Raw genomic sequence first — 18,847 nt, forward strand, 5'->3', positions numbered from 1 at the left:
CTCTGCTTGTAATTGGTACTTTAATAGAAAGACATTTTTTCTCCAATTTTAGTCTGTCTACTCATTTATAGAATAGTAGTAATGGGTTAGGCCTTTTAACTCTAAGGTCTAAAACTTGAGTTAATGTAAAAACTTCTTTAACTTGGAAAGGTTTGTTAAGAGACCAGACCAGCATAACCAGGAGGTGGTGCTCCAGTGTGATACACCACTAATAGTCCAGGCAATACTGCCCCTGTAAGGACTACGGGCTTCCAAGAATCCTACAAGGTCCTTTCTCGACTCTAGCTAATTGAGTCAAGATTCCTCTGCTATTTCTCAAACTTCTTTGTCGGTAATCTTTGCTAGGATTTTGTAAGGACAGATAAGTTTTCTTATTCAAATATTTCTCTGCTGATCAGTATGTAAATAATATTTCCTTGTATTTTTAAATCATAATGACATAATCTGGAGAGGGGTGGTGGCATTACACACATGTACAGACCTGTCAGTGTGAGACTAGCTTCCACACATAGCATTAGTCTTGCCTTCGGTTACCAGCTCTGCCATGTGCTCACTGTATAGCTTCAGGAAATGATCCAGTCATTTGCTTTAGTTACCTCCTCTGCAAATGATTACATTGGATGAGATCAGTAGTTACCAAATTTATATTTTGGCAGACAAAAGAACTGGGAAAGAACCTTTCTTCAAATAAAGTCATACAAGAAATTCCCATATATAAATAGTTCCCAAAACTCTTTACATTGCAAGTGACAGAAATGGAATTCAAACAAGATTAGAAGCAAAACAGGAAATATATTGTCTCAAATAACTAGAAAAATCTAAGAGAAAGACCAATGTCAGGCATGGCTGGTAGGGGATCAAAAGCTGTCGTCAGAGATCCACGTCTCCATTTTCTATGCACCTATGCAGACTTGGCTCCTTTCTCGAAGCGAACCTCAACATGTGGCAGCAAGATGGCCAGAAATGAAGAGGGAAGAGAGCGCGCTTCCCTCTCTGGTTCCTATCTCTGCATCAGTCCCAGGCAAGTTCAAGTTAAGGGAGTGCCCCTGGTTAAAGAGATCAAGTGATGAGCTGTCCTGCTAACTTGTCTTGTCAGAATGCCACAGAAACAAGAGTGAGAATATTCTGCAGGGAGGATGAAATCAAGGATGGGAAGGAGGAAGAAAATTAGTTGTCCTTTTAAAGAGTAAAGGAGATTAGAATTGTTTTTAATTGGACACAAAACGACTTTTTTTAATGGTGGTTTTGCATTTTATTACATGACTACTTCCAACAATTACCTAAGTTACTGTGCAGAACTTGACTAGATTTTTTGCAAAGTTCTTGTAGAACTTCTAGATTTTAAAGCCTAGATCACTAAACAACAAAACAGAATGTAGCCTGTGTCCAGCACCTTTATCTTATTGATGTCATACCCTCTTTATATTCTGTTGGCGTTTTAAAAAATAAAATGACGTCTTTCTATCTCTGTGAGAATGTTTTGTCATTCTCCAAAATGTTTTGTAATCACTTTAGGTCATGCACTGTCTTTGCATAGAGTACGAAACTCAGAGAGAATTCTATTATTCAAATGAAAAAAATTAGGAACAGATAAAGAAGTCAGTTGTCAGATGGTTGCTATAAATTGTTATTTCTGTGAGCACTCAGTGAAATCATTTTGTCTAACATAACCATTTCATTGGAAGAGACAGCCAGAAATCAAAGCCTTCCTTTTTGATTCCAGGGGCCATTAGTTGTGAATCCAAACCCCAAAACCCAGAACTCTGCTTCCAAGCCCGTTTTGCTAATCTGTGCTTCTTCGATGGATATTTAAACCAACTGTGATTAGTGAAGACAAATCAAATCAGACTGGTTTTCGTTTTAGTTATTTTCATGTCTCCTCGCCTCTCAGGGATGATAAAGTCAGCTTAGTGTGTCAAGTTGTACCTGTCCTATGCCCTATGTCCTCAGCCTCAGTCCCAGCACACTTGGGTTTCATTTTAACTATTAGAACTAAAGTGTCTGGCTTTCTTCTTGTTCCTTGACATCACTCAATTATCACCATCTGGAATACTACCTCATCTCTCTTTTACTTTCGTCTCTCCTTCTTCTTTAAGACTTGATTCGTAGCTCACACTGTTTGGTGCACCCTGGAATAGACCTTCTTTCTAAAAGTGGTCCAGGTGAGGCCTAGTGTCCATGGCACACCTATCTTACGTCTGTGAATATCTTTACAAAATTGAGCTTAGTTATCATGTTGTTGTGTACATGTTTTGTTTTTATTCCTTAGTAGTAGTATTATTATTATTTGCCTGGGCTGGCCTAAATTACTGTGTAGCCTACAGTTGTCATAACCTTGCCACAATAAGCCTCCTGAGTGCTAAGATTAAAGGTCTGAGCCACCACATAGCTAGGCATTTTAAATAAATAAATTGTGTTGATCTTAGGCTTAGGAGGTGATGGCCAGATGACTTGTTTGTTTGTTTGTTTGTATGTTTGTTTGTTTATTTGCTTGGTTTTTTTAGAACCTATAAAAACAAATAGCTGTCCATGTTAATGATTCTCTTCCTGGAAATAAAAACAAAGATCCTCTTCCTGGAAATAAAAACAAAGATCCAGAATCATCCTCTATGCCATGATACTATTAGTACTCCTTGATTTCAGTTAAACAATGAGTAAAAAACTTATTTATAAAAACATTTTTATATTTAAAGCAAAGGGCAAAGGCTATGTCTTCCAGGATGTCCTACTACTTCTGAGCACCTCTTAGAAGACCTCATCCTTATATTTTTGCTTAATGTTGGCAGGTATTATGACAGATAATGGGTATGTCAAGCTTCATGCTCTATGAGATGGCGCTTATGAAATTGTTGATCCTGCTTATGTTCTCAGTTATAATCCTGATTATACATTGGGGTGTTGCGTTTCATGTGCCTGTCATAATATAATCATAGTGATAGCTGCCAATAGCTAGTAAAGAGTACATAACTTATGTGCATTAATCACAGCATGAATCTGTCACGCTCTCAAAAGGTAAACTTGGGATGAATATAGCCTGAAACCAAAATTCATGACCTTGAGGTTTTATTTTGTTTTTTCAGCTCTAGGTGTATATAGTGGCTAAATATAAAGAAATATTTTATCCCTGTGCATACAAACTTTTGGATGCTAGATGAATTCAAATACTTTCACATGTGTTCAGCCTTGATCTTGAACCTGAAAACTTTGTCTTTTCTTAGTTTTATTACAGTAATATAAAGACATCCTCCTTGTTTTTAATTCTCAGAAAATGATGTAACTATCAGGGAAAATACTTCAAATCAACCAGTTCATAAGTAGAAGAGTTGGGGTTGTTTTAAATACACAATGAATTTATTTTAATTTTGTTTGATAAACATTTGACATATGATCTGTTAGATAAAAAAGGTGATGTGAAATCTACAATGATGATAAAACTCAAGCATAATTTAAGTATTTGTCTTCCCAGAAACTTTCACATTGTTCTATCTTTAATTTCTTTACAAGAGGGATGCCAGAGTATAATCCAATCTAGAATTTTTCTTTATCCCCCTCTAATTCTCTCTTTATTTGAAAAATCTCCTGCCAAATATATGATATACCAATTAAAAACAAGACATATCAAAGTCATCTTTCAAAGGCTTTCTAAAATTGCTCTTCATGAAATATGTGCGTTTTTGTGTGTCTTCCCGAATAGAGCAATATTCTCTTTCTCCCAAAGTCTGTCCTAAGTAAAATAATTCTTGAACTAACAATTCAAGCATTTAATTCTGGAAATAAATAGCTTAATATATTCCAAATTGTATCTTGGCTTGATTCATTGTCCATTAGAAAAAAATCTTTATGTGGATTCTCAGAGGCCATTAACTAGGCCAAAGGAATGTGACTGTCTAGGTCATTGACCATAGTGGGGAACCTAATACTATTATCTGGCTAGGTGTACACAATATGAAACTGCAAACTAAATTCTTCATCTGATACCCATAGATTGGTGCATCTTTCCACCCTTGCCAGAGAAGCTTTTTATGTTAAAGTAGATAGTGATTAATGCATAGTCCCACAAATGAACAATGTGCAGACAAGGAAATGCAGTGGAATGTTCACCTCTAAATGAGACATCTGTATCACAGCTTCTTCCTGTTAGGCTCAGAGGTCACCATGAAAATGAAAGAAGAAAACTATAAGAGCTATAGGTAGTGAATACCTTTAGAGAACCAGTTTTTGTTGTACATAACAGGCTTGTTACATACATGAATTCCTACTAACTGAGGCTGCATGGATAAGATCTTGGTAAGATAAAGCCAGCTACAATCCCAGCATAAACGAGGGAGGACTTATGAAGCCAAACCCCTATATGAGGAGCTAATGGCAAATGATGGCTGCTTGAAGATGCAAAGTCAATTTTATTCAAGGATGTGGCTTATATTAGTCAGGGTGCTATAGAGGGACGTGACCAATAGAAATGATGTACATATCGTAAAAGGGGATTTATAAAAATGGCTCACCAACCCTACAATATTGTCTCCAAGTGGAAAGTCCATAAATTCAGTAGCTGTTCAGACCATGAGGCTAGATGTCTCAACATCTCTTGAGTATACATTGGAATCCCAGAGAAGTATGAATGCCTCAGCAGCAGGATAAATGATCTTACCAGCAAGAGTGATGGTGAGCTGATAAAATGCAAAAAATTCTTTCTTTTATGTCCTTTCACATGAGCTGCCATCACAAGCTATGGCCCAGACTGAGAGTGGACTGCACCACCTCAAAACCAAAGCCACTGGGCACACATTCCGATAAAGTAAATGTCCCTTCCACATGTGCCCAGTGGCTTTGGTTTTAGTTGATCCCAGATGTAGTCAACCAAGATTAACCATCAACCAGATCTCGAGAGGAGACATGTGCTCCTGTGTATGGTCCTGTACCCACGCACATAAAAGCAGCACAAGGTAAACTCAATGGTCATTATTTCCAACTATTGACACATTTATCAAATGTATTGGATTAGAAAGCATATTTGCTAATTTTCTGTTGTTTAACTGTTTTCAATACACTTAAATATTTTCTTCATTAAATTATATGATAGTTTGTGAAAATAAACAAAATATAGTTTGTGAAAGGGAAAAAATCACTAAGGACATAAAAGACCAAATTAATTTAAAAAAACAGAATTTCATCCTTCAAAAGCATACTATAGGTATTCCTCTTGTGTAACATTCGTTGTTATAAAACATATTCTGGCATATAAAATAAATCAGACTAAATTTAAAATGATCAAATCAAACTGTAGATTATCTATGTATAAACAATTTGAAGAAGAAATCAAAGCACAAAAGAACGCTCAAATTTCATGAATAATTTGTGCTTTGACATGGAAATCAATCTTTCCACCTAATCTGTCTATTTATCTATCTATCTATCTATCTATCTATCTATCTATCTATCTACCTATCTATCTATCATCAGTCTATCTGTACATCTCTATGTAAGTATATCCATCTGATCCAAGATTTTCAATTCAATTACCATAACATCAAAAGCCTGTATGCTACTTTCATAAAACAAATATGTAGATAGATTAAATAAAACCCAGAGCCCAGCAATAAACACTTGTAGAGAGCAACAGCCACCCAATTTCCACCAAAGGTGTGAAAGGCACATTTAACCCAATAGTCACTTCAAAAAATATTGCAAAGAAAACTGGATATTCACATGCACAAGACTGTATATTCTTATCTCTCACTCTAGAATTAAAAAAAAAACATATCTACGTGGATCAATGACATTAATGCAAGATTTGAAATTTTAATATTACTAGAAGAAATAATGTGCAAAGCACTTCAGAATATAGGTAAGAGCTTTCTGTGAATACTCCAATAGCACAGAATACAGTTCCAACAATTAATAGGCAAAATTACATGAAATTAAAATTCTCCTTTAAAGTGAAGAAAACATTCATCCATGTCAAGACATAGCCCATAACATGGGAAAGAAAAAGTTCTTCTAATTCCAAATGAGCCAGGAGAGTAGTGTATAGACCTTACAGACAAATGCAAACATTAGATGTCCTAAAACAAATCATGAAATTAACAAAGTGGTTTATAAACTAACAGCCAGTCTCCAAATAAGAATCTTAAAAATAAAAGTTCAACACCTTAACCATCAAAGAACCTCAAACTAAAACTGCTTTGAGAGTCCATGTTATTTCAGTAAAAATGGTAAAGAAATGATAGCAAATGCTGTTGCTGCTGCTGCTGGTGTGAGAAAAGAAGAATGCTTACTTATTTTCTGCTAGTACAAATGTAAACTGCTACAGCCAAAAGGGATGTCATTTTGGAAATTCTGCATAAAAACTAAAAACGGAATATCATATGACTCAGCTATATCAGTCCTGCTTCAATTCTTGAAGGGTACTAAGTTAGCATACTGGGAGAAAGCACACACACATCCTGTTTGTTGCTACACAATTCACAATAGTTGAAGAATGGAACCAGCCTAAGTGTCAACAGCAGATGGGAATGTACAGAAAACAGAGTCAATATGCTCAGTGGACTCGCTTCATCATAAAAAAAATGAAGTAGTGAAATTTGAAATAAAATGGATGGAGCTGGTGTTCATTATTTTAATGAATTAAGTCCGATGTAGAAACATGTGAAGTACATGGATTTTTTTTTATAATATACACCACCAATATTTAAGTGTGTGTGTATGTGATTTGTGGGGAGGGTCATGAGAGCAGCAAATAAACCTAGCATGAGAAAAAGGAGGTAGTGGAGGGGTAAAAAAGGTAATAAGAAAAATCCAAAATATGATATCCTGTTATGTTCTAAATGAACTCTCAAAATATGTTAAGTGAAAAATCAGACAAAAATTATCCTATGTGTCATTCCATTTACACAAAATATTTGGAATAATTTCAGAGACAAAAAAAATCAGATTGGTGATTGGCAGGAGATGGGAGAAAAGATTGAGAATGTAAATGGTGGGTGTTCTCCTTTGCTTTTTGTTGCTGTGATAGAATACAAAAATCAGGATGTGGAAGGAAAGGCTTTACTTCATCTTACAGGATATAGTCCATCGTTGAAGGACATAAGAGCAGTAACTCAAGCAGAGTTGCATCTTGAAGCAGAGAGCATGGAGCACTCTTGCTCACTGGCTTGCCTCCTTTTGCTCACTAACCTTTCTTAAACAGCTCAGGTCAACTTCTCTAGGAATAGCACTGTTTACAGTAAGATGGTTCCTCTTTACATCAATAGCAATCAATAAATGCCTTCATAAAACATGACCTAGGGCTAATGTAATAGAGGCAAAAACAAAAATCTACAGCAGAGACTTTGGCTTCTCAGGTGGGTCAAGCTGACAACCAAGACTTCAATGTCTTATATTGTTATTTGGATTGATGGAAATGCTTTAGAACAGTATTCAATGTGATGGCTGTAAGATATTATGAACTTATGAAATGCTACTGATTTGTAATTTTTTTATTCTACATTTCTTTTTAGACTCATTCATGTGTGTGTTGAGGGAGAGGTTCACTTACATGTTTTTGCCAAACTTTGTTAGTTTATTCCTTCCATTACATAGGTTCTAGAATCAAACTCAGTTTGTCAGTATTGATGACAAGTACACAAGTACCTTTGTCTGCTAAGCCATTTGATTGTACCTGAATTGTAAATTTTTAGATGATAATTTAATACTATGTAAATTTCCTCTCAAAATTTTTTGGTAAATATTCTTTTATGTATTTTTAACAACAGACAAGTGAGATTATTATTTTAAAGTGATATTTATAATTTCTTTAACATCCAAAAACATTTAACTATGCACTCAAACTATATCTAGAGTTTATACTAAAATACACAATATGTTGCTGAAAGTCATTAAAGGCATTAATAATTGGAGAAATGTGCCATATTTATGGATGACACAGGAACAATAATCATTTTTATGTTGAAAATATGTTCCAAATTTAGATTTAAAAATTATTTAGTGTATTACTGTTATCTATAGTCACTCTTTTGTGCAAATTTTGTATCAATAAATAATCTTTAATTATACTAGGGTATTATATCAAAAGCATCATTAATAACAAAATTTTGTATACTTTTTACATAACAAATTATAACATATTTCATGAAATAATTTCACAAATGTATGTCCCTTTGTGCCAGGCTTCTATATAACATTTGGGGCTTTGAATCATGGTGATGAGTAACAATATTATTAAAATTCTTAGAAATTTTATGGAAAATCTGAGGAAATTTTAAAGTCAAGAACACAGAAGTATCTGATATCTAACAATGGTCTCAGATATTCCCTTTACTGGGAACTTGATACAGCCTCACATTTTGAAAGCAATACTTAGGGTGTGAATTTTAGGGGCTGTTTTTCACTTTTCTACTCACATCTTACTTTGAGTTAGCAGAGCCTTAGAAGTACTTTTATTTCCAAACTTTATATGTCGTGGGTTGGAAATAATTTCCCTAATTCTTCTTGGCAATGAAATAGGTCTTTCTTCAACTGGATCTTTATTCCCTCAATAAGCAGATAAATGAACAAATCAGTAGCATCAATGTTCTCCCTGAAAACCTCTTTAGTGATATCCACACAATTATTGGCTTTTTCCCTCTTAAAATTTTCGCTTTCCCATAGGTACGTTGAATATCCTACTTAACATAGAGTTTACCTTTCAGCAGTCTCCAATAGCAATTTCCACACTTCTCTGACACTTTTCACTCTCTCCAAGAAGAGTTTCCTCACCACCCTCTGGCCAATACACACATTAAAGTCTTGCTTTAAATATATTTTTGTTGTAATAAAATTAATTGTTCCTTCAATTAACTAGTGGTATGACTACAGGAAGTCAATGTGTGATGCTTGGATATGAATGAGAAATAAATTAAGAAATGCTGATCCTGGGATAATGCTCATGCTGAATGGGAATGAATTATCTGGAACTCCCAGTAATAAAATGGAAAAATTTTCCCCACAGACTTAACATAAACCTCAGTGAAATGTTTAAAAACACTACATTTATTTTCTAGCATAGAGTTCTTAATACTTTGACCTGTAGAATAAATGTCCATGACTCCTCAGAAATGTGGATGACAATGCTAGATGGCATCAGAGTACTTGATGGCTAATATTTGTCATGAGTCATAGTGTATGTTGTATGTTATGATCCTATAGTCATTTTAGAATAGACCCCTGGTTCAGCTTCATATAAACGGGACATGCACTGGAGAGTTATTGTTTCCAATGAATGTGGAGAATCAGAGGTTCGTACAGTGTGAGTCACTTTGCAATGACAAGTAAGAGCAGAAATTTGGGTCTGCCCCTGGATTAGTAACCCAATAAAAGCTCCATTGCTCTCCTTGTGGCTGAGGTGTGGACATGTACCACGGAGCCATGATATTTCATGCTACTTTAAGAATCTTGATTCCTCTTTTATTCATCTCAAGTACAGCCAGTCCATTCTGTAGGATTCTACAATTAGGGCTCATGTAAAAAGGGCTCCTGTAAAATAAGAGCCCAGTAAGCACCAGTGGGCATTCTATTAGAATCTCATCAACAAGTTTCTGCGTGCTCAGAAACTTCATCACATTATTAATAAACAACATTAGTACTCTGTCCTTGCCAAAGATCTCATAGACCATTTGGTTTCTGTTTTCTGGAGCTATTTTTTAGAGTTGTAGAACACAACAGTCCATATACTTTATATAAATCTTTAATTGTAACAAAAGCACCTATAGTTCCTATATTCTTCTCCCTAAAATGTACATATTCAAGATTCTACATGTGTGTTTCAGATATCCTAAGTTCTTTGGACACATTCTCCTTAACCAACTTGGAGTTTCTGGTCCTGTGTAAAAATGTTCCACCTTTCATGTTTTCCAGACAGTGTCTAGTCAGAATGGAAAGTAGAACAGAACTGGGTATTTGGCAAAGGAAATGACATGTGGACCTCTTAGAGCTAAGAGGTGACATAACACATGAAGTTGAATACTGAGTTGCCTGATCTCTTTATGGCTAGAAACTAAGGAGGTGGCACAGAGAGAGCACTAGTCCTGGAGTCAGGAGATCTGCCTTCCAGTCCTGATGTACTTGCTGAGTGTCTGTCTGTTTGACCCACTTTACCACACTTTGTTAAGATTCCTCCCTAAGGTAGATACAACAATGTAAAATATACAGTGTTGGGGTACTTAAATCAAATGAGGAGATTTCTTTATTGGATGAGAGATACTTGGCCACTAAGGTCACTAAAATATAACCATGATTGTTCATTGAAAACACATAGTTTTATGCTAGGACTAGATAGTCAATGATAGGATTATTCTGTAGAAAAAACAGAAGGATTACTTAATTTTGTTTGATAGCACCATTCATTCAGACTCCTGTAGTTTTTGTATTTATTTCTATTTTTAATTTAAATTTATTTTTTATAATTTATTCACTTTACATCCCAATTGTAGCACCTCCCTTGTCTCTTCCCAGTCCCATCCCCCCCTTCTTTTTCCCTAGTCTCCTCCCCTATTTCTTAGAAAGGGGATACACTCTTCCTCTACTGTCTGACCCCAAGTTATCAAGTCTCATTAGGACTGTTTGCATCCTCTTCCTCTGTGGCCTATCAATGTCCCTACCCCCCAACATCAGGGGATTTGATCAAAGAGCAGGCAACAGAGTCCATGTCAGAGACAGCCACTGCTCCAATTATTAGGGAGCCAACATGGAGACTGAGCTGACTATTGGCTATATCTGAGCAAGTCCTGCCTATGCATAGTCCTTAGTTGGTGTATCAGACTCTGCTTGACCCCATGGGCACAGATTTGTTGGCTTTGCTGGTCTTCTTATGGAGTTCCTGTCTGCTCCGGGTCCTTCTATTCCCCAACTCTTCCTTAAAACTTCCTACTGTCTGCCCAGTGTTTGGCTATGAGTCTTAGCATCTGCTTTGATCTCCTGCTGGGTGGAGTCTTTCAGAGAGCATTTATGGTAGGATCCCAGCCTGTTCCCTCATTTCAATCACTATTGGCGTCTATTCTATTTGCCTTTCTGAATGAGAAGTAAGTATTTTCCCTAGGGTCCTCCTTGTTATTTAGAGTCTTTAGGTCTGTGGATTATAGCATAGAGAATAGTTACCCTGTGTTATATGGCTAATATGTGCTTCTGAGTGAATGTACTCCATGAGTGTCTTTCTGCTTCTCGGTAGCTCACTCGGGATGATCTTTCCTAGTTCTATCCATTTGTCTGCAAATTTCATAAATTCCTTGTTTTTAATAGCTGAGTAGTATTCCATTATGTGAATGTGCCACTATTTCTGTGTCCATTCTTCAGTTGAGGGACATCTAGGTTGGTTCCAGTTTCTGCCTATTATGAATAAATCTGCTGTGAACTTAGTTGAGCAAATGTCCTTGTTGCATGGTGGAACATCTTTTGGGTATATGCCCAGGAGTGATATAGCTGGGTCTTGAGGCAGCACTATTCCCAATTGTCTGTGAAAGCATCAGACTTATTTCCAAAGTGGTTGTACAAATTTGAACTACCACCAACAATGGAGGAATGTTCCCTTTTCTTCACATCCTTGCCAGCATGTGCTGTCACTTCAGTTTTTGACCTTAACTATTCTGATAGGTATAAAATGGAATCTCATAGTCTTTTTGGTTTGCATTTCCCTGATGGCTAAGGATGTTGAGCATTTCTTTAAATGTTTCTCTGTCATTTGATATTCCTCTGTTGAGAATTCTCTGTTTAGTTCTGTATCCCTTTTAATTGGATGATTTGGTTTGCTGGTGTTTAATTTATTGAGTTCTTTGTATATTCTGGATATTAGCCCTCTGTCAGATATAGGGTTGGTAAAGATCCCTTCCTAGTATGTAGGCTGTCATTTTGTTCTGACAACAGTGTCCTTTGCTTTACAGAAACTTTTCAGTTTCATGAGGTCCCATTTATTGATTGTTGATCTTAGAGACTGTGCTTTTGGTGTTCTATTCATGAAGTTGTCTCCTGTGCCAATGAGTTCAAGGCTCTTCCCCACTTTTTATTCTGACAGATTTAGTGTGGTGGTTTTTAAATTAGGTGTTTATATGTGTTGGGGGTGAGTGTATTCATGAGTAAAGGACAGGTACTCATAGAGTTACAGGCTGTTCTGAGTTGTCAATATGGATGCTGGAAAAAAATCCTGGTTTTCAACACTATATACTCTCAGCTGCTGAGTTATCTCTCCAGCATGTTGTTTTATATGCTCAAAAGTCTCTGGCTTCTGTGTACACAGTGGGAGGATGGACCTAATTAGGAGGCCATACAAATGAATGCTGGTTAGTAGGGATAGTAGTTACACTACACTAATGGAATTTTGTACCCTGAGAGTGTAAGTAAGAATCATGTGTGAGTTGATTGCTGCTCATCATGACAATATGCACTGAGGACTGACTCTAAGGTTTAGGCTTTGGTGTTCGAAGTGGTTGGGAGTAGAGTATGTTCCATGTGTGATGAGAGTTAGCACCTTATTCTAAACATGTGAATTGTGTATAGTTTCTGAGCATAAATATCAAAGAGATTAAGCACATAAATTTGGATCCCAGAGAGGAACTTTGGACTAGATGTAAAGATGACGACTGACATGCATTCAGAATGGGAAGCTCCATAGATGGCCACTGCGGCAAGTGACGTGTACAGATGCCTAGAGTTCCCAGGCTGAGATGTAGAGAAAGGGTTTCAAAGCTGAGGAGATAGGAAATGCAGTAAGATAGCTGGATCAGACATAGCATCTGTGAGCCCTTAGCATCTGATCTCAGACTATTGCACATCGCCATCTTCTATGGTGTCTATGGCCACACCATCTTCTTTCTGGGGACATCGTCTGGCCATTACACGTCACCAGACATTAGGATTCCAGGCAGCAAATACTCAGCTAAGGTAGTTTAAGGATAAAAATCCAACCTACAGGTTGTTTCTTTCCATGTGATACTAGAGAAAAAATTTCTTCCCTTTCTCCATGAATAACATTGAATAAATTAGTATTTGTCTTTTTCCATGTCTGGCAACCTCATCCAGCATAATTCAGTTCAGACGTCAGTGTCACAACCCAAGAGACAAGGATAGAATATAAGCAATTTAGAGGTTCCTTGTCATATTTAATTTGTCTTTGGCTAGGGATACTGAGTTGATTTTTAAACTTTTTATTTTATGTCAGTTCCAAAAATAAGATATGATGTCTTCTTTTGGACTTTAGCCAAAAGAAGCATATTATAGCTTCATGGAACCTTATGATTCATTTTGCCTTGGAGTTTATCATCTCAGGACGCCTTTGAGTTCTTCTATAAGCACAGTTCTCACTATTTAGACTCTGTCGCTCTAACCATCCTTTATGGCTTTATCCTTTATCACTTTATGGCTTGACTTTGGATTTTATGTTACTTGCTGTAACTCCTTTATCAATTTAGTGGGTTAGTAGCCTAAATAAGTAAGAATTTATTATTTTAAATAATAGATTAATGAAAAGTTGGTGTGAATCTGGATAGCTTAAATTTAAATTGCTATAAAACTGTATTTCAATTTGGAGAGTCTAGAGAAGAGCTCAACTTGGTTCCATGTGGCTATAATTTGGATGTGGTTTGTCCCTCAAATGATTATGTGCTTGTGGTTTAGTCTTCTGGGTAGAGGTCAGGTTGTAGACATTCAAGAGGTAGACTAGTGGGGATGTGTTGGGTCACCTAAGGTCCTCGGTGAGGTTGGTAGAACCCCAGTCTCTTCCTGTCTAATCACTTTATCTCTCTTACTTCCTTTGTGCTACTCCTACTGTGTTATTTTTTGAAAGACGTTTATCAGAGCTGAGAATGTGCTATTACCATGCCTTGAATCTTGAGAACTGTGAGCTCATTTTCCTTGCAAAATTACCCTGATCTTAGTATTTGGTTACAATAAAATGAGAGTAGACATGGATGGTTGAGTACCCATCTCCTTTTCCTTGCTGGGGGGCAGGGATGGTGCTCTCTCAGCATCTAGAGCTAAAATCCTTAATCATGTTATTAAATTCTTCCATATCATCATCTCTCCTGTTTCTTCCTTTGTTTTGCTTCTGATATGGCCCACACTTCCTTCCAGTTTTTTGTTTGTTTGTTTGTTTTACAAACTACATCATGTTCAAGCTGTAACACAGGTAATCTTGAGGACTATAATGAGGTTTATATTCACAGTGTTTTGTCTCTTACCACTCAAAGTAATCTCTTCATAGATTCTGCCAGCATGGACATATGCTGCAGGTGTTATTCTGTGGGATACTTGAAAACAAAACAAAACACTGTGCTCTGCCCATGATATAACATCCACAATGAAAACAAACATCCACAGTTAAAATGTGTGTAGTTCATACATAAAGAGAGCTAGCTCATAACTGCAGAATGACATATAAAAAGGAAGAAAATCTCTGTGACATTGACCAAATTATTTTTACTCTCTGAACCACAGTTTTCTCAAGTATAAAGCCAAAAGTGCTGGTCCCACTTTCAGGATTTTCAGTGAGTGTTTAAGACATCATAGAGCATTGTGGTGTTCGTCTGTATAAAAAGCCCATGAAAGGGTGTCATTTTCCTCTGTGCTGTGCCCAGATGAGTAAATAGGCACTAGACACGGAGAAGAGTATAACTGGCAGGAAGTCATGCAGTGGGATTGTGGCAAACCCCAAGCTAGATTATGCAATGCTATGAGAATTTATTTACGAGAACAAAATTCCACACCTGCTTTGGACAGCATTCCATAGGAGGCCAGTGTCTTGTTTTCCCTCTACCCAGGCATCCCACAGGAATTACCAATTAAAAGACAGGCATGCTGGCTTCATCTGATGTGACAGTTCTGGTCTTCCTCTGGCATTTTCAGTTCCCACATTCTTCTTGAAACTCTGAGTTTACAATGAAATCAATGCTGCTTCACTTCCTGTTAAACTCTTCCTGAGCCATTTTGCATATGCTTAGTAAAAAGCCATTCAGCACCAATTGATGTGAAATAATAGACTATTTCATATCATCCTCAAATCACCAATTTCCTGCTACAGGTGACACTTAAGTCTGGAAACCATTGGATTCATTATCACTGTACTGGCCTCGTCCTATCTACAATGAAACCTGGGTACCTCCAGAGAAAATGGATGGGAATTCTAAGTTACATAATTAGGTATAAAGATTAAAACTCATAACATCTTCTTATTAAAGTGAGATCTTAGTATTACACGAAGACAAAAAGTAGACTGTCCTTAAGTTTTTAACTACAATATGGCCGATAAAAGTTAAATTATTTTTATTGTATGTAAATGGGTACTCCTGCTTGTATGCATGTTTGTGCAGTATGTGGATACCTGGTATCAGTGGAAGCCAGAAGAGGACATTGAATCCACTGGAACTGCAGTTATACATAGCTTTAAGCCACCATGTGTGTGCTGGGAACTGAATCTAGGTCCTCTAGAGTGGTTGGTGTTAAGAACTGAGTCATTTTTACAGCCCCTAACAGACTTTCTTTAGTTTTTTACTGTATTTGTAAATGAGTTACATAATACACTTTTCTGAAGGAACAAATAGAGAGCAACTCTCCTATTATGTAATTATATCTTTACCTTACTCTATAGACTAAACTAGTTCATGTTTTACTGCAAGAAATTCTTATAGTTTATTCCTTCTCATGGTTCAATGTGTAATGTATTATTTTCCAAGTACTAGTATGTCTAGCTCAATATAAAACTAATATAAATCTTATCTAACTAAAAATGCCTCATTTTGTTGGCATTTTAGTAATCTTTGTTTTAGCTGTACACAGTGGCTCACACCTATAATTCCAGCACCCAGGGAGTCAGAGGAAGATGGATCTTTGTGAATTAGAGGCCAGCCTGGTCTACAAAGAGAATCCGGGACAGCCAAGTCTATACAGAGACACCCTGTCTAGAAAATAAAAAAAAATAATATTATATTACATATAATTCATGAAGCAACAATATTCAGATGCATATTATAGAGTATGCATGTGCACCTATTTACCGTTAAACGTTTGCTACTGGTGGTCAGGGTCTAGACTGCGTGTTTTTAGGTTCTTGGCTTCATATTCAAAGTAATAAAATGAGAGTTCACAGAGACCTGTAACAGCAGCAAGGAAGTTTTATTCAAAACAAAGCAGATCAGATATACTCTCAAGAACAATAGCAGACCAACTGAGTGCAAAAGTAATCAAGTGTCTCGATTTATGTTCAGCGCTTCCTTTTATGGAGTTCAAGAGAAGGAAGGATTTAGTTAGAATCAGTAGCTCTCTGTTTTGATTGGTGGGGTTAGATTACTTAAGCTTTTATTCACTGTGAATGGGAATAATGCATCTTTTCCATAGAGCATCTTTTAAAATCACATGCATGAACAATTATGTATATTTATATAATAGTAAATAATGTAAGTTCACTTTGATGAAATAATTTGCCTTATTATCCATGACCATCTCAGGCTGGATTTCTACCCACTCCACCCAATTCCTGGACAGTAGGCTGCGCTTGAATATAATCTGTTTGGGTTTGATAGTTACTTCTAAAAAAAAAAATAAAAATTATTACATTGTGTAGAGTAGAGGCTGTGTGAAACTTGATGCAGGTAGGGTTCCTAGGTCGCTTACAGGTTGCTAGGTACATTATTCTCAGATGAGGGTTTGTGCATACCATGTGGGCATAGGTGTCTCAGGTTTACAGTTACATTCTTACAAAAGGGGCTATGTGTAGCCTATATCAAGTAATGTCCCACGAGCTAATCTATTATTGTGCTTGCATGCTTCATGTTCATAGAGTCCTGTGACATTACCTTACCTCCTGTGAATAGTGCTTCAGAGAACTAAGTCAGCTGACTTTATTGGGTGGTGCTTTCACTTCCCTGGGTTATAGAAACAAAGACATGTTTTGGGTCATATGGTCATCCTGCACATGGATTAACAGGGCTTATTCTAGAGAACATGCTTGTGAAATGTAATCAGGCCAGCAAACAAAGGAAGATACCACATGATCTCAACTACATGCAAAAAAAAAGATGAATAAAACCAAAGTTGAATAAGATGATATTTACTGGGAAGGGTCTGGGAAATAGTAATATTTAAGGTAAAAGATACAAAATTGTAATGTTTCACTCATTGTGGTAAATAAGCCTGGGGATCTAATAGAAAACCTGAGGGTTACACCTGCAGATTTTATTACATGGTGGTAACATTCCATGATTTTAAGTGAAAGAAGAAAGGAAGGAAAGGGAAAGGGAGGAAAAGGGAGAAGGGGGAAGGAAAGGGACACAAGAGAGGGCTTTAGAGAAGCCAAGAGAAGAGAAAAAAAAGGATAGAAAAATATAGAAAGAAGTGGAGGCTATAATGTGAGAAATTTGCTATTTTTTAGACCACAGTTAGCACTTTCCTTACATGAATATAAAGATAAATATACTATCCCACATTAGAGAGGTAGAGGCTAGAAGCCAGGCTGGGCTGTATAACGAAGTGTTGCCTGAGTAAAACCAAATAAAGACAGGTAAGTATATCAAGACATCACATTGTACATCTTCAGTATATGTGATATAAAACAAGTTAAGATCAGTCCATCCTCCCCTCCTTTGCAGCCTGTAAGGAGACAGGCTTCTCTGGAGCCTCATTCAGCATATCCCAGACTTTACACTCTGCCATGTGAAGGGGAACCCACACCTTTTGTCCACCACAGCAGAAAGTGTGATTTTAAAAGCCACTTTCAACTACAGATACCAAAACATTTGTCAGCAAATCTTTCCTATCTAGGTCTGTTTGGACACGAGTCAAGTTCATGTCTCCATATTCATTAAATTCCATGGTACATCTCCTGTGCTCAAAGGCCCTTTCTCACTGGACCAACACTTTATTATCTGCTCTGTGTCCACAACATAGGGAGTAAAGACATTGGAAAATTCTGTTCTTTGTCCTGCATCATTAGCTGGCAATGGGGATGCTTGAGACATTGGATCATCCACTGAGACTTGGTGGCATCAGCAAGGTCATACTGTGCAGTGCCTGCAACACGAGTAAATCTTACATGGATGGTTTAGTGCCAGAGTTTGAGATACTCACATTTAAAATATGATTTGTGTAGTGGTTTGGATTCCAGCAGAGTACCTGACAGTCACAGGAGATAAAAATCTAGATGCCATGTGTGTTAGGATTTGACAGTTACTAAAACAAACTACTCAACTTTATTGGCTTGAAACTATATCAATTTAATATATCAATGTTCTGAATAATAAATTTACAAGACAAAAATTTAGTGTGTCAGTGGATACAGTCATTCCTTCTGGAAATATCAAGACAGAAACTGACTTCTTGACTTTTATCTTTCTTGGGTGCCTATATCACATGACCCATGGACCTAGCACTATTCCTTATCTCTCATTTTCCCTGATAGGGACTCTGTTGATGGCCTTAGATCTACCTGAATTATGAAGAGTACTCTTTGTATCTCAATGTACTTAAGTACATTATACCTGAGGAGTCTTTGCTTCTATTTAAGGTAATATATACACCAGCATAGGGGACTAAAACCAGACATTTTTGTGGGAGATTTTTCTTACCCTACAATTCTTAGTAGGAAATTCTAGGTAAAGAAGTGAACATGGCTTTTGGTTGTTAATTCTTCAGAAAGCAAAATAGAGTCAGACAGTAGGGAAGGAGGACTTCCCCTATCAGTGGACTAGGGGACAGGGATAGGGAAGGAAGAGAGAAGGTAGGTTGGCATCTGGAGGAGATGAGGAAAGGGGCTACAATCAGGATACAAAATGAATAAATTGTAAAAAATAAAGCAAAGAAGAAGTTAAGATCCTACGATTGTTAGAATTAACAT

This window comes from Meriones unguiculatus, chromosome 3 (genome assembly GCF_030254825.1).
Source record: "Meriones unguiculatus strain TT.TT164.6M chromosome 3, Bangor_MerUng_6.1, whole genome shotgun sequence".
NCBI lineage: Eukaryota > Metazoa > Chordata > Mammalia > Rodentia > Muridae > Meriones > Meriones unguiculatus.